General features: G+C 43.4%; 1 protein-coding gene across 2 annotated transcripts in view; it reads right to left on the reverse strand.

Moving 5' to 3' along the window:
* The window catches only part of mef2cb (myocyte enhancer factor 2cb), a 68635-nt gene extending 45037 nt beyond the window's left edge, over positions 1-23598 (reverse strand). Inside the window, exon 1 of one of the 2 annotated variants that reach the window (XM_072664354.1) lies at positions 23145-23598. The gene's annotated coding sequence lies outside the window, so the exon portion shown is untranslated. The remainder of the gene's footprint in view (positions 1-23144) is intronic. The other variant, XM_072664353.1, reaches the window with a different exon arrangement.
* Between the last annotated feature and the right edge of the window lie 447 nt (positions 23599-24045).

A 24045-nucleotide genomic window follows, 5' to 3' on the forward strand; every position in this document is an offset into this window, starting at 1 on the left:
AAGAGACACAGGAGGAGGAGAGAAAAATAGAGGGAGAAGATTTTTCCAACATTTGCCAAGTTTGCGTCCATATGCGAGCGAATACAGCATGGAAAACATGGAGAGAACATGTTAGAAAGAGAGGGAATGAGACAGAGATCTGAGAAGGTCTCTCAAGAGGAGTGAGAAAGAGGAGCTGCCGCCGACCCTTCCATCTGTTAACCATGCTTCTTCTGCCACAGACTAGAGTGCGGATGGGGGGGGGGGGGAGTGAGGGAGCACGCGTGAGTGCAAGAGAGACAGAAAAAGGAGAATAGGCGGGGGGTGGGTTGTATTGGGTTTGAGAGCCAGTACCGGGACGTAATGAGCTGCTCTCTCTCTCTCTCTCTCTCTCTCCTTCTATTTCTCTCCCTCTCCCTATCCCTCTCTCTCTCTCTCGATGAGAACTGGAGCTGAGAGGGCAATGGGTACGAACAAAACCAGGCCCAATTCTGGGTCGTTTCATTCCCAAGTGTTCCACTTAGGGAGAAAAAAATCATTTACACTCAATTGTATTGTCAAAGTCTTAATAGAGTGAATATGACTTCCTGTACTTGCTTATCAGACAGACTGCCACAAAAGGAAAGGGGAGGGGGAGGAAAAAAAAAACACATTTGTGTGAAGTTCTCATTTCAAGGTTATATACTGGAGACTGAAGTATGGAATAATAAAAGTACTGAAAAATGAAAGTATGGAATAATGAAACATTACAGGTCGCAGCAGGTAGCATTCCTCTGAACTCTAACAGTTGCATTACCTCATGCTCGGTTGACATGGTGTTCATATGTTGACTCGCGCTCACTTTATTTAATCATTTCAATTAGCACACCCCATCAGAAAGAGTCTGCTGTAAAGGAGAGCTCGATTTTCTTGGGAGTTGTGCATTGAGGAAACCTTAAAAAAGCACACTGTTCTAGAAGTCCTGGTCTTTGTCCAGGTGTTCTCTGGAAAGTTAGTTACCTGTAGTTCCTGTGATGACATATTAGGATTGTTGGAGACTACTTGGTCTGCTCTTGAGCTGAACTTGCTAGGGTGGCCTGGCCTGGCCTGGTCTGGCCTGGTCTGGCCTGGCCTGGCCTGGCCTGACCTGGCCATGTTAGCAGTGGTTTCACAGTTGTTCACAAACAGTGGCACGGATGGTTTCTGACTGTTCTGAGATCTTTTTAAATCTCTTCCCAGACTCATCTGCATCTACAGCCTTCTTTTTGAAGGCCAAAGAAAATTCTTTGGACCATGGTGATCTACACCAATCAAGAGCACACCAAACTAAATGTCTGAGGTTTAAATAAGACAGGCTCCTCCAGAATCCTCTCTAACCGTGCTCTAATCACCTGCAGTTGATGTGTGATTCTAATTTTAGACATTTGAAATGGTAATAAATGGGGGGGTCCTAACCTTTTTTCTCAAAAGAAAACTATGTCTATTAATTACATTTTACAAATGATTTTAAAGATATTTCTTTCATCTCTCAATGTTGTTCAAGTGAAGATTAAATATCTATGTTTACAAGGTTCTTTAATGGGGTGTCTTGATTTTGTCACATGACTGTACATATTAGACTATTTAGAACAGTTCCTAAATAATAATAATAATAATAATAATAATAATACATCTAGGGTTAAAGCAGTTGTAATGCATGGCCTTGTGATACTTAAGACTTTAGTGCTAACCAGTCGAGTGGTCGGTACCTAAGGTCTTCATAGACCTTCACCTTAGCATGCACTGTCACCGGCGTATTCTCTCCCTCCTCTCTCTTTCTCTCTCTCCTCTTCTGCACATCTGCAACACATTTGGTAATAGCATGTGCTTGAAAAGTATCCTCTATCCGCGCAGGGAAATGTGGTCGCAGGGATTTGAAATAACATATTACAGAGCAGTAAGTAAACCTTTTAGGAGGTGCACGATACATTAAATAAACCCTCACTCTTTTCAAATAAACTCCCGTTTCCTTGAAGAGACAGCATGAAAAAAAATGTAGCTTCAATCTAGCTTCCGAACAATTCCAGTATGAGGATGAACTCTAGTGCAGACTCGCTCCCCAGCTTCTCCTGCTTAATCCCCCCAAAACACTTTTTCTTCCTCCCCTAACAGCGTTTATTTTGTCAGAGCCGGTTTTATTTAATACACTTATTTGCAGACGGGCAGCTGTTTATCAGAGATAGTTAATGGCACGCAGGGATGCAGCGGGGCCGTACCCAGAGTATCCAGGGAAGCTCATTGTCTCTGTAATGTCATTACAAGCAGAGACTCTTGAGTGAGCCGAAGGCTGCCTAGGGGAGATAGGACATTTTGACGTGGGCAGCCAGTGTCCATCAACCACGCAGTGGGATGAGTGACCTAAACTGGAGATCTGGCTCTGTGGAGGTGGGATTTTGGGAACGCACGGGTGACGGCGGTTGTTAGGACCGGTTTATCCGCAGGCCATTTTCAGAGGTTTATTGGGACTGAGGAAGCAATGAATCTTAACGAGAATTTTCTAACATTTAGCTGCAAACGGCTGCTGTTTTTTATAAACTGTCCAAAAAAATCCAGCTAATTATACTGACCAATATCTTTTATGCATGTAAAAATTCATCAAGACGCTGTCCCTCACACTGCTAGCAAAAACGCCTGCCCTTGATTTATGTTAGTAATAAGGAAAAATGAGAAAAAACCCTTCAAACCTGCATTCTAAGGACACACCAACATTCTCACCCCTTAAGACCCCCAACACCACTGGACAGCGAGACAGGAAACACACACACACAGCCGCTCACTCACACAAACACAGAGCCTGACGGAAGGACGTGACATCAGCAACCACAGACAATCAAAGGTGTAAAGGTGCTTCCTTTCCTAAACTGTTCCAGAATGCACAAAATGGGAACCAAAACTCCTGCGCTTCCCTCTCCCAGCCAGAAAAGAAGAAAGAAAAGAAGAGAAGAACAGAAAGAAAAAGAGTTGCGGCCGCCGCCGCCACCACTGACCGTAAACAAACGGCCGCTTTCTGATGCAAGCGCTGGAAGCAAAAGTTTCTGGGCCAAGAGGGCAACAGGGACAACAATGTTGTAGTCAGGATTTAAACATGTACAACCATCATCCAAAACTACTAAAGCACCAGTGGAGCCCCTCCCTTTCCCTCATTACATCGCTGATAGAATCCCACTCTCTGATTGGGAAACCCACAGCGACTCCTGACTTATTCAGATTTCCATGTATAGAAAGAGGTTTTTTGTTTATAAATCCCCCCAAAAACCTAGACTTCACCTCAAGTCGTAAAAAAGACAAGCAGGAAAAAAAAACAGCCAACTGTCACAATGAAAGACTTTATTAGCAAATGTGTGAAATTATGGATGAACTGCATTGCTGCTGGGCGGCGTCTGGTGAATAGCGCTTTTCAGGTGCTACGTGAGATTAGGGCATTCGATGGAAAAGGAGAGGTTTCATTTACGTTGCACAGAGTGCTCTTTCAGGGACCTTCCACAGCTATGCTTCACCCCTGTCTCTCCCTGCAATCAGCTGTAAATTTCTTTAAAATAACGCTGAGCGTCATTGCCAGCCTCACAGAGTTCTCCTGAAGAGAACCTTCTCTTTATCAAGTAGCCCCAGGCCTTGATATTTTGTGAAGTGAAGCGAAAAATACGATGTTTATTCCTTGCTTTCCCATGCTTCGGAGTTTCGATGGTTTTCTTGAAGGTAAAGCCATTGTTCTGAAATGTCTAAAGGATATCTCTAACTCAAGCATACACAAGGTCCCTCCGTAGCTTCCGCTGATGATGCCACCTACCTAAAGTATATAAATAATCTCATTAGTATAGTGGAGTTCTTTCCTACCAGAATCAAATATGAAAATAAATGAACTAAACTTAATTAATATCCTGACAATTAAGGTCAAAAAGAAAAGGAAAGTAAACGTTCTTTCTGAAATACAAGCTTGCGTTAGCTAATATGTTACCACACGTCCGAGGGAAAGGAGTGGAAAAGGGGATGAAGGGGTGCTGACAGCAGTCCCGTCCCTCAGTCAGTCGGTAAACAGTGGCCGCGGCCCACCAGAGCCGAAACGGGGGCAGGTGAGAGCCGTCTGTCAATTAGCTATTGCGAAGCGGGCCAAGGACAACGTGGCTCGACACACCATGTCAACCAGAGAGAGGTAGGAAGGAGGCAGCTGCTCGGCTTCACGAGATATGAATGGGTGAGCTCAGTAGTGACTGATAACTGTCCTCTTCAGAACAGGTGTTCAGCTGAAGTGTACGAGCACAAAACCGGAGCCACGGAACCTTCAGAACAGCTTGATGAAGTGGTCTCCGTGAAATGAGCTGAGCGTATGGATAGTTCTCAGAAACTGCAGCTGGTCGAGGACCTTGTACGCTACGGACTACAGTACCTAGAAGACGCTAAATGTACATTTCCTGACTAGTTGCTGGTACGGTGGAAGCAAAGTATACGAAGAAAGGAGAACTGAAATGAACCCATGACACTTTTAGGGTGGGCATGGAAAAAGAGAAAGCAAGCAAGTCACAGGCTCTAGGGTTGAGATCACATCCTGGTCACATTATTATTATTATTATTATTATTATTATCATTATTATTTTTACTGCTAGAGTGTCATAACAATGCTTGGGTCTTTGGACACAGTGATTTGAATAAACAGCCGTAATCGGGTGTTCAGGATCCCCTGCTCGCACATCTGCAAGAAAAGAGCTGTGTTTATCAGCTAACCAGTGTAACCACTGCCACGTCATACCCAGAAGTGCAGGGTCCAGGTGCAACCACAGCACCGCTTGAGTCCAGCATGAAAATTAATACTCATGAGGCGTTTCTACCTCTTGTTTATTTTTTTACGTATCCATAACAGTTCAAATAGAGTAAAACCTGTCCTAGCAAACAGATCAAACCAAAAGTCTTAGACGTTATAGCTGCTTTTATTACAATGTATGTGTAATCACCAATAACTACAATGGCTGTGAATGGATAGGCTTTACACTGTGTTGGAAGGAAACTCTTAATTTAATCAACACACATAGCACTTTTGTTACAAATGGACAAATGATTTCTTCTATAACAGTTCAGTCAAATTATTTACATTTCTGCTGTATTCTAGTAATCTCTTGACCCCCAAATGATCAGAAAAACACCAAATATTCTGCTCTGTCAATACAGAACATACAGTGATGTGCTGTGAGGTTTAAGGCACAGGAGCATATTATTTAAAACCATCTCAGCAATAAGAGGATTTTTACTGTACAAACTCCAGATCACGCAAGAAAGGTGATATTTTGTAGTCTAGCTCACAAGAACAAAGCTTGGTTCCAGATTTCTCTTGAAGGCCCCAATGAGTGTGTGGATTTGATCAATTTCATCACCAGCTCACCTGATTTAACATGATTAGGCACTGGTTTGCCATGGTAACAAGCTAGTAACTAGTAACTAGAGCTTCTCTCGGGTGCCTAAAACCTTTGCACGGTACTGTCCTTCAAGCGCAAATTTAAGTCATTATGTAACATGACTCTGCCATTAACTAAGTAAATGTTTAATTACATTTAAACAATTCCCATAAATGACAACAATAACTAGCTAAATGCTTCTACAGGTTAAGCAAATCTGTGTGCGGCAAACAGCCAAGAAATAAAAAAATAAATACAAGCAGCACACGTCTTTGGTCGGTGAGTAATCACCTCCCTATGCTCGCGGCCCAGAGCTATGTCACTTGGAACAGACAAAGGCCTGACATCTTCGCCCAATTATGTTCTCCACGGAGGATGACAGCGTCTAGCGGTGTTAGCCGTGTTCAGGGGTTGCGGCGTGTCTGCAGGGCCAGGTCACGTGGTTGCCTCGCCACACCAGCCAGCAGCACGCTTAGATGGCCCTCTGATTATTTCATCGCACTTTTTTTTAATTTTTTTTTTCCCTCCCTTCCTCCTCTGCCCCCTCTCTACCTTGGCATTCTAATCAGACTAATTAAAAGCTTTGTTCATTTGGAAATCTCCGATGACAATTTGTTTCACCCTACCCTACAGCGGTCCTGTGAAAAAGAGAATTAAATTTGATCTTCTGACAGCAATTATTAAACGCTCCCTCCTGGCTTCAATTAAGCCCAGAGGCTAACGTGGCTCGTAGAGCGAGAGCGGGTGCCAACACACTTCCATCTTGATTCTGCCTCTTCTTTTTTTCCTGTTTTCCTCCCCCTTTCGTTCCTTCTCCTCGGACTTTTTTTTCCCTTCTTTCTTTCGTGTGTGGTAAAGTACGGTAAGCTACTGAGGCACTTGATACTGAAGTGGTTTACTGAAATCGTATAGCAGGTTTTTTTTTTCCCCCTCTCCTTCCCTCTTCTGATGACTGCCGGAGAGGGAGGGGAGGGAGGGAAGTTGAGCAACCTCTTCTTTTCGTGCCTCGGATCAATCAGTATTTTTTTTTTTTTTTTTTTTTTTTTTTTTGGAGTAACGTTTCAGTAAACATGTAAAAAACATTTTTTCCCTCTCAATATTTTTGGTTTTGGTTTCTCAACATCTTTACTGACCTGATGGCAAATCGAAAAACTATTTATAAAAAAGTGATTTGAGATTTTTGAGAATTGGAAAATGTAGTTTTTGATAGAAACTTTGCTCAGTAAACTGTTTGAGCTGCGACCTAGCAACATGAATCCATCCCAGAAACCTTTTTTGGATGCATATCTTAACATACAAACCACAGGACTGTTTATTATTATTACAGGATCAAGAAGTGTTAATGGTGTTTTAGAGTTAAGGCCTGTTGTGGTTAGCTCTTCAAGGCTGCAAATGGAAGCTTCCTGTTGACCTCTGGCTTGCCAGGAAATGACATGCCTTACAGAACTGTTGATGCAATGGTTCAAATGGACCATACAATATTTCAAAATGAGTGTACACAGCAGCCTCAGTGACCAGAGATAGCGATCAGTATGCCCAGACTAAATTTCCCTTTGCAAACTGCTTGAACCACATCTAGAAGGTTCATATGAATCACACATTTGGAATAAATAAGGTTAATAATTACAGTAAACTCATTTACTAGGATATCAATTAGGAAAAAAATGTCCCAAAGCAGCAGAAGTTTGAAATTGCTCCACTCAGCCATCTGGTTTAAGGACTGAAGTATACGACAAAATCTAAAATATGAAGGCACGGCACTTCCAGGATGTCCTTCATAAGTTTGACCTGAGCTTTAGTTGTTTTTTTTTTTTTTTTTCTCTTTTCTCTCCTTTTACTTGGTCCCAAAGCTCTGTTCAAAAACCGAGTAACCCAGATCGAGGAGAGAAAAAGAAAGGAGAGGTAGGCTGCTTTAGCCCAGACGCCCTTTCCAGCTCTCCCGCTGCAAAAAGCTGTACAGTCATCCCCCTCATCTCCAGCCTTCTAAAAATGATGTCACACTCATTCAGGGTTACCGCAAGCTGATTGGACTGATTGGTGGAACCGCTGCCTCACTGTTGATGTCTCGGGCCATTAAACAACAATTGGTGCAGTCCATGTTTGTCTAAGCAAAAGGGCCACGATTTTCCTTAACCTCTACTCCATGCTTTTCTCTCCAATCTTCCAATTGCGCTCTCGCGTTATCTCTATCTCAGGCCCCTGCCTTGTCACTTTCTTTCTCCTTCTCTGACTTCCTGTCCAATAGCAATGGGGCAAAATGTAAACAAATCAAGACTGCACTTCCACTCATGCCACCGTATTCATTACTTCATTACTTACAAAAAAGATCAAAACACAGATTTTTGGGCCGTAATGGAAAGACCAATAAACTACTCAAGACTGTCAGATCTGAACAATACGGACTCATACCTCATACTTCCTATAATTACTTGTGTATCTACAATATAACAAAAAACACTTTGGTGACCCCTTGATGAGGTAAAAGATTGTCCTAAATTATTTTGACCCAAATGATCTTTCTCGGTTTGGTCCTTCAATTGTGGAAATACACATAGACCAGCAGCAACATCTGTGATTGGTCAGAAAGCTTGCAACCCTTTCATAATGAATAATTCTACGATTGGTCAGAGTGTCATATTGCCCTCCCCTACATTGTACTAACAAGATATACTTTCTCCAATGTCAAAAAAAAAAAATGAAAGCTAGTCTAAACATTTGGAACTGAGCAATAAGGCTGGTAATGTGAACGCAGTCCGAGATTCCTCAAAGCCCACGCTCTCTAGCCTGATGCACAGTACCCGGCATCTCCCCAGGGGCCAATCCCATTCCGAGTCTGTCATTACAAGACCAGCACGTCCACGTTCCCTCCTTTTTTCTCTCCCTCTACCCCCCAAACCCCCAACCCTCGTTTGTAGTGGTGAGAGGGACCGGCAAGGGCTGGCAAAAGCCCGGCGCGCTCCACTCAGGCAACGGCTCAGGCCAACCTCATCAAAGCAAGCCCTCATAATTTGTCACAGAAAGCAACCAATTAAGATGCGTTAAGGGGAGAAGGAGGCTTGGGTACAGGGGGAGGGAGGTGATGGAGGGAAAAATGAAGGGTGGTGGGGGTAAACCAGCAAGAAGAAGATAGCGTCTGATTAAAGAGTCCACTGCAGCTGCAGTGAATCAAACTGGCCCGAAGTTTCAAAAGGCGGGGGGGTGGGGGGGCTGAAGACCCAAGAGGGAGGCGAGGAGAGGAGTAACTCTGGCCAAATCTGATAAACTTGTGTCGCTTTTTAACCCTTGAGATTGAGACAGGGAGAGGAAGGAGAGGAGAAGTGGCTGAGTGTGCGGAAGAGGCTTTCTTGGACTGGAGCTCAACGTTCACGCACACACACACATACACTCAACGTGACTTCTTCTCAAGCTTGTGGATCACAAGCAAATGACCCTACTGCCAGTCCTGGTTGCTATTTTAAGGCTGCACCAAACAACATGGGGCTTGACTTAGCTGGTAGGAGAGAACCTGTCAAGGTGTGTTTCCCTGTTTTTCCAGAGTGCCGTTGATTCTGAGACATCTCTCACCTTCCGCACTGACACCGAAGACACCGTGCCATGCGTCATTGCAATTAAACTCAACCTCTCCTCTCTTCTTTTTTTCCTCCACTCTGTAAAAAAAAAAACTTCTACTTGTATTTTATCTCCCTTTTCTTTTCAAATCTTCCCTACCTTCCATTCTGTCTTTTTTTTGTAGGAGTAGCTTGTGAAGTGTGATGTGTGTGTGTGTGTGTGTGTGTGTGGCTTTTTTTCCTTGTTGTTGGATACGGTAGCGGGCCTTTGCGCATTTGCATAGCTTCCTTTGCTGTGTGTTTCTCGTGTCTCGCAGCTGTGGCGGGCCTGCTTTTTTCTTTTTCCTTTTTTTTTTCTTTTCTTGCATGTGATCACAAAAGGGTGACAGGGAAAGTTTGGGTCTTTTAGTCAGTCTGATGCATAGCGCTGGATTAAACCGGCTCGTGCTTCTCCTTCGTTTGCTTTGCGATAGCTTAACATGGAGGAAAAAGACAAGAAAAGACAAGGCAAATAAACAAACAATAAAATTCAGCTCGGAGGAAGAATTGAAAAAGGAAAAGAGGGGTTACTACAATTTCATTTTTTTTGAGAGAGAGGTGGAGGTACAGGTTTATCAAAAATAATCAGCCTTCTAATTACTGTTATTCTGACGCTAAACACCAGCTCTCGTGGAATAAAGCCTGTTTTTCGATGGGGCCGATAAGGACGGGAAAGAAAACAACGAGAAGCGATTGCCTACAGCCAAAATGGTGTATAAATCAACAGAGTGCTTATAAGTGTGTGTGTGTGTTTTCTGAGTCTTGCTGCAGAGGCAGAAGCTTATCCTCACCATCTATGCTACTTTTTTTTTTTTTTCGAGGGTGGGGTGATGGGTGTGGGGGGGTTGCTTTGGGAAAATGCAGGCTGCTCAGCTCTTGGTGGGGAGGGGGGGGCTGGTTCACAAGCAGCCCAGCAGTTCGCCCTCTCTAATTCCCTCAGCTCCTTCTCCAGCTGCACCGTTCACATAACCTCGCCTGTCCCCTTTGGCTAATGATAGCAGAGCCCGTCTCTCTCTCTCTCTCTCTCTCTCTCTGCCTTTCGCTCCACTGCTGGGCACATATACTTCCCTTCCTTTCCCTTCCCTCCTGTGTGGACTTTGCTTTCCCTTCTTTTTTTGTGTGTTTTTCAAGATATCAGGCCCTTTTTCCCCTCTGTTCCTCCACCCTGAGAAAAATCCTGGGGCCGTTTGACCCTAAGGCCGTTGAAAAAATATCTACTCTGCTCTCCTCCCCAAACGGATCCTCTATTTCCCTGCCTCTGAGCCCACATTGACAGCTCTTTCCCCAACTCCTTCTCTCTTTCTTTCTCTCTCTCTCTCTCTCCTCCCCTCCATCACATCCCTCGCTCTCCGCCGGGTCTGCTCCGGGCTCCGGTGCTTGGCCCGACGCTCCTGCTGCGCATTATCCCAAATAAACAACTCATTACACGTGTAATTAAGCGAGGAGGCTATTGCGGAAGCTTAATCCATGCTAACGTTCCCAGCGCCTCTCTTCTGACTTCGCTACTGGTGGAGGGAGATGTTGGAGAGGTGGGGTGTGTTTGTGTGCTGGGCTAGGAGGGGTGGGGGGTGGGGAGGTGTTCTGTGGTCTAATGAAAGAGAGGGAAGGTGATTAGAAGAAATAAAATAATGAAAAAAAAAATGTTGGTGGAAAGTAGATGTGAAAATTAACAACGATCCCCTCCTTCTTATCACTGGCATGTTCTTTCTCCTTCGCATGTGCTCCTCAGCGTAGGCTACTCCCCATGGATTTCTCCGCTGCTCTCCCTTGTTTTCTCGACCATCTCGGAAATGGGTCATCGACAGGCTGCGTGGCAGCATTTTGAAGAACAGTGAGTTATAAGAAAAAAAAACACTCTGTTCTGTGAGAACAATCTTGTGGCTTCTGCATGTGGCCTGCTTATCAAATTAAGCTGTCACGAGCACATTAATAACACAGACAGAGGCTGAGAGAAAGAAACACCGATAGAACGATAGATAGACAGATAGATAGACAAGAAGACCGATAGTAAGGGTGTGTTTTAAAAGAGTCAAATTTGGAACAATATATTAAAGTTAATACTAACAACACCGCCCTCCATATGGCAGACTGCGTATGATCCCCGGCAGGGAAAGCACACCACACTACAGCAATGAGGCTCCTTGGGCAAGACTCCTAACACTACATTCCCCTACCTGTGACTGAAAGGTCAGTCCCCCTGGATAAGAGCATTAGCCACATGTTGTAAATGTAACTTTAACATGTGTAACGTGAGAAATTCACCTCAGACAGTACAATTAGAAATACTGCATTTTTTTTCTTTGGTAGACCAGGGCAGATCTGCTTTCACAACACTATCGCATTATAGTCCTGTGGTGTGTTTAAGAGTTCTCAGATCAGTAACACACTAAACAGCTGTAGAAACATCAGTGTTCACAAGTTCACTGACTGTCCAAACACCAACCCAGAAGTGAATGAAGACGGCTGTGGTGTAGGACCATTTGTTGTTTTTTTTAAGGAAAATAACCAAAAGAAAACAGTAAAAAAAAAAAAATAATAATATAATATATATATAATATATATATTTTATTATATTATATATATAAATATATAATGATGGCAAGCAGACACTGAAAAGTCCATTGGACAATATAACTGTCTTTTTGAACGTTTCTACAGCTAAACTGTATCTTGACTTTAAGAACTGAAAGTAGTGTGGGCATTGTGCAACCATTAACATATTAGTTAGGGGGCGTGTTTATTCAGTGTTTATGCGGCCTCGGGGAACTCTGGGTAGTGGCTAAGCGGGGGTTTTATGGTTAATTACGTGTGCTGGACCTGCACTTTGGTTCTATAAATGAGTGTTGCATGTTTATTGTTACTTTAGGCGCCATTTCGGCATTTTGAACACATGAGGAACCTTGTGTACCTAGGGGCTTTGCCCAGCGTGAGCGTTTTGAGCAAGCTCAGTGAGTCACTGTTCAATGAATCAATTGCTCTGAAGTGACTCCTAAAACATTATGAATTTGTTGTATTAAAAACATGTTTTACATGGATATGTAGGTTAATTAGCGTAAATAGACTTTAGGTTTCTTCTACACCGTGAGATATGGGAAGGATCTTCTCTCTGAAGATGCTCTGGTTAATAAGCTCAGGTCTTTTCCATTCAGCAGACCACAGATCACGCCCATTCTTTCAACACGGGCAGCATTAACCACAGGTGACCACAGATACGACACTTACTCCAGTTCTCTGCAATTGTTTGTGGCCTTTATTCCAGACCTATTCACCACCTCTATGTCCTGCAAGAGCGATGCAGCCTAGCCATGGTTTCATCACAGACGAAATTGCAAAAGGTAGCAAAAGGCCAAACAGAAATGGATCCAGAAATATATAGCATTATTTTCAGCTGTCCATACTCCTTCACTGGGGAAGGACCAGTGCTACTGCTTTGGTTAGAAGGCTAGAAGGACCTTCAGGAAGGACTTGAATTATTAAGGTTTTTACATTTTTTTTCCCCTCTCCGAAGTAGTGCCAAGGCGTGAAACAATGTGAGAAATGTTTGTCCCTATAAAGATACAGTCAAGTGGAGATACCTGGAGGATGGCTTTCAAAGCTGGCCTAGTTTGATAAGAGGTGGGAGCAGAAAGTGTGTCTGTCTGTTTTTCTGTGTGTCCAACTGTCTGTCTTTTGCTATCTCTTTCTCATTCTCTCTGGCCACAGGTAGTTCACAGTCTGCAGGGCAAACGGCTGAGCCTGCCGGAGGCACACACAGATCATGAGGATGTGTGTGAAGATGTTTTTCTGGTGTTTATGCCCCTACTCCTACACACAGGCTTTTCTGCTCTTCTTTTTTTTTATACTGTTTTACCTTTCAGCTCCACTCTCAACACGCATCTCTATTTAAGAAGATGCGATATCTTTACATATATTTGCTGTCATACACAAACCTTGTATCTCCTACAAGGCAACTTTCCTAACTTTCAGTGGAAGTCCCCCCCACCTAATCCCAAACTCCCCAACTCATCCCAGAGAACACAGACCACATCTAACATTATGTCAATAGGTTCATGTTGATCTGCTCCAGAAAGTCATATTCTATTGGCAGTACTTTTCTACAGGGACAAGCCGTGTGTGCATTTGCACATCTATGTCAGCAATGGGTTAGAAGGGATGTCTACACACAAACATTTGGACAAATAGTGTGTTTGTGTGTGTGTGTGTGTGTGTGTGTGTGAATGTATATATATATATACATATATGTCAGCCAAATGTACGTGCCTGGTAAAACAAACTACATCAAAGGAAGGAAGAGAGAAAGAGTGTGTGTGTGTGTTTGTGTGTGTAAGAGAGAGAGAGAGAGAGAGAGAGAGTAGCATGGATGGTGGGCGTCAGTAGGACTGCTAAGCTAGCCAGAGTCTCGGCAGGTATCTTCCCTCACTTCCTTTGCTATTTATAAACCCGCGAGGCGCTCCAGTCCAAAAATAAGACAGCAGCCATTTTTAACCCAAACAATACTCCAAGCTCACACACATAGTCACAGTCTCACAAACACACACACACACATACACACTTGGGACGGGCAAACATGAGGCAAAAAGTCAATCTCATGGTCGAGTTATTTCTGTCAGGACAGAACCGTTTAGGAAGCACGGGCCATGAGCCAGAAAAAAAACCCATACCACGCCTGTGTCACCCAAACTACCGACACAGGAGCTCCCCCCATTGTTAGGGTTGAACGGACACTATACACACACACACATACACGCACGCACACCAAGTTATTTGTTTTTCCACTGAGGCCTAGAGGAGCAGCTGCAGGTGAATGCAAACACCTCCGCAAGTCCACTCACTCGAAGCGAAAGCAAGGTTCCCCCTATCTTTTCTCTCTCTCAACTCTCTTTCTTTCTGTCTCTCCTCTCCCCTTCTTCCGTTAACCCATCTCTTTCTCATTTCTTCTCCGCTCTCCCAGCAAACCTTGAAGTTTCAAATGAAGTGCTGCTCTCATTCATTATGCATACAACTCTGCGCTGCACATTTCCTCCTCTCTCTCACTTTTTCTCTTTCTCTCTCTTTCTTTTTCTATCTTGCGCGCTCTCTCTCTCTCTCTCTCTCTCCCTCCCCCTTCTCCTTCTCTCCTTTTCCAGACAGTGCATCTGTAATAAAATTAATGACATCATTGGCTACACTTTGGAGGAACTACTGGAAGAAAAGTCATACATCAAAGTAAACACACACTGCACCGTGGAGAAGACCGAACGAACGAAAGAAAGAGAGAGAGGGAAGGGGGGGGGGAGTTTAAGAAACATGGAGAGAAGGAGACATCTTTAATAAGCCATTTGCCCACTCTTTTTCCATTGCTCGGTGTTAGACAAAGCAAAGGAAGAAATGACACAGACAAGAAAGCGGGCACTGAGAGTTTAAAGCAGTGGTTTTGAAGGATGGAGCGCGAGTTAGCCTTGATGGAGTCAAATCCATGCTGAGATAGGCCCCGCTCTTTTCTTCTGTGTATTTTAAATGCAAAACAAAGTAAAAAGTGGAAAAGATTGCACCCAAATGAAGCATGTTTAAGGTAAAAGCAGTCTTTGGATGTCTGTCTATTTTCTCCCAGAAGTCCCACTGTCTTCCCCCAGTCATTTCAGCCTGGTAACGAGAAAAACGGCTTGTAAACCTCACAAAATGCTGCGATTTTTATGTCACTGGGAGGGAAAATAAAAATGGCTTCAAGCACGACCGGCCCATCAAACTCTTTAACTTTCCATTCTTCACTCTTATAATTACATATCACTGCTATTATGCCAAAACATTACCGCCATTTTTCCATTTCTGTCAATTAAGTGATGAATGGACCAATAGAAACGCCCCAAAAAGTTGTAAAATTCTAATCTGTTTTAAATTGACTTCCATTGAAAGTTAAGGAGTTAAGGTTTTCTCCTTCTCTTGTAAAGTTGCCATTTTGGAGATACAAGATTTTTGTGTACGCTTCGAAACGAATGTGTTCATTAACGACACACTTTTGTGTTGCCGGTTTTTTAACACTTTTTTTTTTTTTAACAGGCCACCAGAGCACAAAATATCTGAGAACACCCTGGTTGTGTTGAAAGTAACACAAAATGTGTGAGAAATGAACCCTGTATTATCAACCTTAAGATTCGGAACAAGAATAGTAAATCTAGAGTTTAAGCCTCGAAAAGTGGTTAAAGGTGCGGATACTAAACTTTCAATCAATATCACGTGTGCATCTGTGAGTAGAAAAAGAGATTGTATTATTGCTTGAACTTGAATTTTTTCCCCTTTTCCATAGTCCATATTGTCATTTCTTGACAAAAAAATTGGAAAAGTCAGCTTGAAGCTTAAAATCAGAATAAATAAAATGCATATATAAGCCAGGGCATAGCTTACAATTTAGGTATATACAGTGAAATTAATATTTAAATTTATTAACATGATTTAAAGCTGCAGTCATGTAAAAAAAAAAAAACAATAGGACACCCCATTAAATCCTTAGGGTTTTTTTGCATATGGATATTTTTTCCTTATTCTAACAATACTGAGAAATGGCTTTTAAAATAATTGGTACAATGTAATTCATAGAAATGCAATTTCCTTGTGAGAAAAAGTTAAGACCTTTTTAGGACCCTCCCAACACACACACATGCATTTATTACTACTTCAAATGCTTAAAATAGACATTCTTGGGCATTGTTCCAGTGTAATTACACACATTGGAAAAGTAGTAACTTTTCGCCTTCTAAAGGTTACAGACTTCATCAGATAGCATTGCTTTCTGTCTCTGTGCAGATTTAAGAGTACAGCAGCCTGAAGGGGAAAGCTGGAAGCTAGTGCTGAAGCGGTTTCATTTTGACGGGGCTGGAAGGTGACAGCCTGTTGAAGGGGCTTGTACAGCAGCCACCCCAAACACAAAGGCACGAAGTGTCATAACGCCAGCCCCTCACACACCTTCTCCTCTCCTTTTCTCTGCTCTTCCCCTCAGACTTTTTCTTTTTCTTTCCCCTCGCACCTCGCTCCCTTTTCTCACTGACTGTGTCCACTGCCTCATATCTCTCTCTATCTCTCTTTCTCTCTCTCTTTTTTTTTTTCTGCCTTTGCGCCGCTCCGGACCCCCCTCTGTGCTGACAGGAAGGGCCGCTGAGAAAGGCACAGATGATTGTGGAAAGACACACACACACACACACACGTGTGCACTTTGGCAGCACCGCACAAAGTGCACCGAGAGACAGGGGAGAAATGCCAAGGCTCCAAATCCACTGTAGAAGTCACCTGAACTCCAGCGACTCCCCTGTCCTGGACATTTCTGAGTTCTCTGTAGAACAGAGCACCTGATTCCAACTGTATTTATTATGTATGTGTATTTAAATATGTAATTCTCATTATCCGGTATATGCATAGTTTTAAATGTACATGCATTTCTACTGGTCCAATCATCATGAAATTATAACACAATGTAAAGAACAACTAACAGATTAACATTGTGTCAAAAAGTGAAAAACTGCAAAAATAGACATACAAGATTTTGTGCATAACAGCGATATCAGTAAACAAAACAGCCTGTTTATTTCTAAAGAAGCTGTAAAAATAAAAACAAAACTCATATGGACATCATAATAAGTATGAATGACCTGTATAAGAACGCCCCAAAATAAATTATTATTATTAAGGCTTATTACCTACAAACTACAATAACCGATAGCTTAACCGAGAGTGACGAATTGAATTCTGCACCCGCTGACGGGTCCTTCGAGTTTAAGGTGTTTTAACAAGCTCTTCTTGTGCTGTGTGGATGTGCTAGAGCAGGAAAATCACTAAAAAGTGCACATGTGCAGGGCAGGGGTACTCCAGGAATTACTACACTAATGGAGTGAACTTCAGCGTTCTTCCCTTTGGTTTGTACAGAAACCGGCACACTTCAGATTCAGGCTTGTCATTTTTTTTTTTCCTTTTCGTCCCAGCGGAGCTGCTGTAGTGTTTACAGCGCCGGCTAACGAGCAAGCTTACGGTACGTGATAAAAACACTACGTCACGACCCTTTTGAGAAGGGAAAAAAAAAATGCAAGGACCTCCACCTCCGAGCCTATTGTGGAGACAGGATCTACTAAAAATACCCCCTTCCACAAAACACTCCACTAGTCTAACAGCAGCTCTGACTTTTTAGATGGATGCTGCTCCAGGCCGGGACACAGAGGGCCTTCTGTCCCACCCAGCCACCAAAACCCACCCAACCCCCCCTTTTCCAGAGGATGTTACAGAATGACAGGGCTATGCTGCCCCCACTGACAAAGATAAATTACATTCGCTGGAAAATATTTCAGCATCTCCCCCCTCTTTCCCTTTTCCCTTTGCGCCTTATTTTTTTCTAGTATTTTTTTTTTTATTCTTTTTTTTGCCATTTTTTGGGCAGTGGCCAGCGCCGTGCTATGGTGCATGTCATGCTCGGGAAGGCCACTGCGCCGTCATGGGACGTGGCCACTGGTCTCCCTCACTCAGGAGCACAAACGCAGGCTGTAAAAGAGAAGTCAGTGCTGGGCGGGTTCTGCTCAAGCAGTGGGAATCGCCTTGTTGGAACATGCGTACAAATCGGGCCGCTATTTCAAGGCTATATTTGGTGCACGGACAGTGCTTGAAAGTCTCTGGACTTTATCTGCTTTTAAGCTGCTGTGTTTTTTTTCTCAGTAGCGGCCTCTCGCAGGGGCGGCTACTGAAAATAAAACAAACAAACATGCATGGCCTTCAATGGTAGCCTGGCAAGCCTAATTACAAAATGCTGACACTGATACTAAACACATATACTCGTAAAAATAAAGGTTCCTCAATGGTTCTTGACTTGGATGCACGGTTCTAGAGCAAAGCTTTAGTCTCTATGAAAATATTTAGATATTGATGAGGTTCTTTAAACTTTAAAAAGGTTTCACTCTATTGCACATCTCATTCATGAGAACTTCGAGGTCCTTTAGGGATCCAAAATTGGTATTTCTAAGGCATTCCTCCAAAGAACCTTTTTTGGCGCCTTTAGTTCTAGTTTTTGTACTGCGTGCCTTTAGGAAAGCCGCCTTCTTCTGATGAAGAAGAAAAAGCAGTCATACTTCCTCGGGGGCTTTCCATGTAGGGACGAGTGATCCTGTGCTTAAACAAATGAATGTTTCTCATTCTTCTCAGAGTGTTTCTTTCTGTCTTATCTGCTTGGGTGCTTGTCTCTCCCTTCCTACCACAGGCCTGTTCCATTGGTTTCCATCTAAACGTGGTTCGGGTTCTAGTAGATGATAGCAGGTTGTGGGGAAGAAGGCCAGGAGCGTGTCTGTGGCAGACCACCCAGCGCAGTATGCATGAGTGTGCATAACAGAGAAAGGGCGGAAAGGAGGAAACAGGAGGGTCCTTCATCTACTGTAGAGCACGTTTGGTTGAAACATCTCACAGTGCAATGGGATTTCGAGTTGTTTCATGGGTCGACAAGGAGACTGGATTCGCAGTGTCTTCAGTTGTAAAGATCCGAAGACAACAACTTTGTTAAATTGAGCATGAAATCTGCCATTTCTCAGGAGATTATTTATTAACAGAGAATTACAGAAGTCAGACTATGGCTACAGAAACAGAGAACACAGATTTTGAAACTGTGGTGCGTTTTATTGCAGCTCAAATAAGAGCCGCCTGATTCTCACATTCGGTTTGATGAACTGAATCAGGAGTGTTAAATTAAAACTTCAATAATTTAAAACACTTTGGTGTAAAAAAAATCTTTTCCCATATAGTTTGTTACGCAAAAACCTTGTATATCAATTTGGTCATTTTTCATTTTTTAACATAACGAGAATCTGGCTGCCGTTCTTGACATTGTGTCCAAGTTTCATGATGAATGGACCAATAGAAACACTCAGAATGACGAGGAATTAAAACAAAAAAGTTACATTGACTTCCATTTAAAGTTGCCATGTTGTAGATACAAGTTTTTTTGAATGACAGCGACGTGTTCATAACTGCGGACCAATGGAAGGCTTTGCTGATGCTCTTCTTGGGTCAGTAAATGTTTGTTGTGCTGTTAAATGGACTGAACTGTAAAACATCTCACAAGCTTCATAAATCTTTGCTTACTTCCATATTTCTGGCCTGTAGAGTACACACACACACACACACACACACACACACACACACACACACACACACACAAATACACACGAACGCGACAAACACACACCGCCTTCTGTATCACACAGCCTCTTTCAAGTCGACTCGGTCGGCTTTCACGGCTCTTTGCCGCTTACGCATACACAAACACATACAAAAATGTAACAAACTCCCCCACACGCCTTCTCACACACACACACACTCTGCCTTACACACACACACACACATATATACAGACACCTCGAAGGATCCCACCCAAGTGCGTGCATGCAGATCTCGCAGCAGACGCGCGGGTACCACTCGAGCCCTCAGCACACAGCAGGCCTCTGCTCGGCTCCACGTTATGCAGAAATATTCTAAAATGTGCTTTACAATACAATTAAACTTCAAAGGCGGATCTATTCCTCTGTGATCTTGCAAACACTCCGGCGAACGCAGAAAAAAAAGGGGGGAAAAAAGAACCCCACATCTCCTTTCCACTTAACGCAGAAGGAAAAGTTGCCAGGCGTCACTGCTAATTACTAGATAGAGACAGATGCAGAGGCGAAAGTCGTTGCTCAAAACCAGGACACCAGGCACGTTCCCCTAACGCAGATCCCTCACAGCCATTCAAGGGCATGATTTTTTATTTATTTATTTTTTTTTTAACTGATTTAAAACCAGTTTCTTTGCTTTATTAAACAGTACTTTTCGGGGCCTAATAAATGAAGCAAGGGAGAGAGCAACGAGGCTAATGGGAAAACCTAAATCAAATGTTGAAGACTTCATCAGCTTCAGAAAGAAGTGAATAGGCTCTGCTGCTGCTCTGAAGAACACTGGAACACAGCTTTAATGAAAAGCTCAATCCTTTCATTTTTGCTTCTTCTTTCCTTCCACCACCAAACACCTGCTCGCGCTCGAAAACTTACTTCGAGACTCAGGAGTCAGCCCCAGAGTTTGAAGGTTTAAAAATAAGCGCTCACTATCCTCCAAAGCAAAGATCATACAGCAGAGGCGAGGCGAGGCGCACCAGTTCCGCTGAAGTGATGGCGAAAGTTGCTTTTTTCGTGTTTAACAGACACATTTATTCACACACACACACCACGAAATATCAATATGAGGGGCCTCTGCCTTTGTGTGAAAAAATAAATAAGCAGTCGTGAAACTGCAAAACACACTGTTTTCCTTACCTGCGGGCAAGAAAAGTGCAATTTACTCCGCGGTACTATCTACTGACAGATCTCGCCAGTCTGCAATTTGCGAATGAAAACATTTTGGTTACGTTTAACTAAAGTAAACCCTGCAAAAACCCATACAAACATTTAGGATTAGTCCTAAACTACACTCCAAAGCAGAGTAATGCAGGCAATTAAACAGCTTAGCTGTGAAGTTTAACGGGGATGTACTGTAAAGTTGTTTATCGTTCGTTAAGACAGTCACGCACAATTGCAACAGTTTAAAGGCTTTGGCTTCGTTTGTGTTTACAGGGGTTTGTGCACCTGATGAAGGCCTTTCATGTGGGCCGAAAAGTCTTAGTTTCGTCTAAATGAAGGGTATGATATTGTTGTCGCACCCTCTTTACTTTTTTTTTTTTCCCCTTTAACGGTAAAACACTGTAATTTCAGAGCTGTGCGGCTGTTATTTCAGAACTGCTCCAGCGAACAAGTCCTTAGTGGGGGACTTTTCTTTGGCCGTTAGTGTTATCAGCCCTATGCGAGGGTTCGGCAGCTGTCTTTAGAGAGGGGAAAACACACACTAAGTGTGCCACTACATGCCCCTGACAATCGGTTTAGCTCCTCTAGCCAATCAGAGTGACACGTGTGGAGCTAATCCCGCTCTTTGGGGGAAGCATAGGGCCGTGTTGTCACTGTTGGTTTTGTGAATCGGCAGAGGCCAAATCCCCAGTGATTTCCTGGAGACGACAGGTCTAAGGAGGACTGGAGCGTGTGTGTGTGTGACTGCATGTGTGTGTGTGTGTGTGCGTGCACGCACAACTGAGCCCCTTTGGTGTACCTTCGTGCTCACATGTGAGTGTGTTCACCTTCCTCTTAGGCAGATTAGCCAAACACTAAATCCCAAGAGAGCAACAGGTGAGGCGCGCACACACACACACACACATATTCACACACATGCACAGAGAGAGAGAAAGAGAGAGAGAGAATGAGAGAGAGGACAGCTTCATTGATTGCATTTAGAAGGGACAGAACAGTTACACAGAGCGCGTGTCCGAGGTCACTTTTCTCTTGTAGACAGACAGAAATACAATACCTGCCGGACCCCTGCGCTCTATAAGGATTATAGCCCCCACCCACCGTTTAACAGGCCTATTAAAAACCCTTCAAGTTAATAAAATGATCCAGTACAGCTCTGCACAGTTAGCCACTGTATTAAATAATGTACTGAAACCGAAGAAGGACAATAAAAAGCGTCACCTGAAAGTGGTCTCAAAATATCCCACTTTGGATCTTTTACTTATTACTGATTGATTCCAAAAATCTCTTTAGAAACTCACTTTAATTATTACAACAATAACCTGCAGATTTTGCAGTTCTCTGATTAACAAGTCACATAAAAATTCATGCGTTTTACGGCTTGCCTCACTAACACAGACAACGGGAGAAATGAAAACGGACAGACAGCAATATTACTTGCATCAGCTCTTAATCCCTCTTAGGCAATATCACGATTTATTTACTTTTGAGTTTGCTGATATTAATTTGTGCAATAAAACCATCATTTCTTGAGCACTTTTATGCACTACAAAACTGCTTCTCGTGTGTCACGAGTGAAAAGTAAAAATGAATCTACGCTTTATCTCACAGATCCCTTCAAATGGCTGTAATAATTACTCAGAATGAAAGAAAATACCAATATATTAGCCTGTGCAAACACTACTGCTTTTTTTTTTTTTACTTCAGTAGAAGATGGGCTTCAAATATTCTCTTATCCCAGTTAAAAGCTGTTTGTTCAGAGAGCAGCGGCAGTCAAACCACACCGAGAGTGCATGATAAAAGCGAGCGTAGTTACTCATAATATAAAAATATAGAAACTAAATAACTAAACTACAGTAGCCCCTCTTTATTTGGTGGAGTTGAGTCCGCTGGAGCCGCAGCCTGTGAGACTTCACGCCTAAGGACTTTTCGAGTGGGGGACTGCTGCTTTTCCTCATGATGAAGCTGATTTTTGAAAAGGTCAGAAATGCCAGTCGGGACGGTAATATCACACAGCTGTTGGAGGAATAAATGTAGGACTGATCGCAAGAGTTTTAAGCTCTGTGGGACAGAAGTTCTGGGAGTAATAGGAGGAAATGTGTGTGAGTGAAAATACAGGCTAAATGTGAAGTTCTCTCAGAGCTGGCGGACTGTTATAACACCAGCTTATTAATAGTGGTTAACAGTTTTTGAGGCGTTTTGAGGCGAGAGCTGAAGAAATTAAGATGCTTACTCTTTTTTTTTCTTTCTGGTCTGCAGCAGATCTACAGCTTTTAACAGCTGTGTTCAACAGAAACACCGCCGAAATGACAAGGTCAAGCCTCTGGATGAAAACGTCAACAGAACCATGAGGCAGATCTGTGTGTCTGGCTGAAGTGAGTTAGTGAAGTGAGTTAGGCTGGGAAGGCTAACGCTGCTGATAAATGGCTAAACTGTCCACAGTGTAACTGTCACACGGAGGACAGTCGTGAGAGCCTAGCAACTTTTCTTGGGCTGTGTTAAAACAATTTCTCTCAGGGTTTCTCTCCAAACGAAGGCGTTAAACGTCCCGCGTTTCCTAAACGTGGCCGCTTCCACCGAGTACGCTCGCCCTGACGCTCGAGCTCAACATTCAGACCGTCTGTAAGTTCCGTCCTGCTCGTTTTCTTTCGGAAGACTGGTGTAAACGCTGTCCATTAGAGCTGACACTAAGTAAAAGTAAAAGCGGCTCGAGCTCCATCTCCTGAAAAGTGACCGACTGGAACAACGAGGCGAACGCGCGCGCCGTTTTTCCTCACCTGACACACACACACACGTATATACACACATATATATACATATATATATATATATATATAAACACACCACCGGTGTCGGTGCTCGCCACTTACTTCATTCTGCGAGGAAAGCGTGTGTCCAGTGGGGTGACCGTCCTGCCGAGTGACAGCGCGCGAGCACAGGAGCCGTCAGAGGGTCAGAGAGCCGCGGGGTGGTGGACTTCACAGGCTGGGACTTTAAAATCCACCACGACGAAGAACGACGAGGACGCTCGAGAGATTAATAAACAGACAGAGAGAGGAGGAGGAGAAACACACCGGCAGGAAAAGAGTTCGTTCTCTGGAGCGGTGTGGAGGACAGTTCTCTTCTTCTTCTTCTTCTTCTTCTTCTTCTTCAGGAGGCTTGAAGGCTGAGCTTCGTGCTCCGCGGACTCGCGAGCTGTGCGTGAGTGAGCGAGCGAGCGAGCGAGTGAGTGAGTGAGGGAGTGAGAGAGTGAGAGCGTGGCGCGAGGCTGCCGTTAAAGCTCGTGAGCTCTGCTCCACTTCTTTCCCACAATCCGCGCGCGCGTGTCTGTCTCTCTCTCTCTCTCTCTCTCTCTCTCTCTCTCTCTCTCTCTCTCTCTCTCCCTCTCTCTGAGGGGACAAATAGCGGGTTTAGTGGAGAAGCTGAAGGAGAATGAGAGAAAGGGGCTGGGCTTACAGCCAGTTATCAGGCCTACATCAGATCTTAAGAGGGGTGTGGGGACCTGGGACCCCTCAAAACCAAGGGGTATTTATTTACTTATTTACTTATTTACTTTTTTTTTTTTTTTTTTTTTTTTTTTTTTTTTTTTTTAGATCTGATTTTGTGTGTGACTTGGCAGCACAAGGTCGTTGGTGTTGAGGAAAGTTTCAGCTCAGTTCTGGAGGCAGTTTTATAAATCATACAGCTTAATTCTAAAACACGATTTGGTATCACAATTTTTTTTATTATCAACTTTATTTTGCACCAGCTAATTTACAATAGGTTCTAAGG

Source organism: Salminus brasiliensis, chromosome 20 (assembly GCF_030463535.1).
Source record: "Salminus brasiliensis chromosome 20, fSalBra1.hap2, whole genome shotgun sequence".
In the NCBI taxonomy this organism is placed as follows: domain Eukaryota; kingdom Metazoa; phylum Chordata; class Actinopteri; order Characiformes; family Bryconidae; genus Salminus; species Salminus brasiliensis.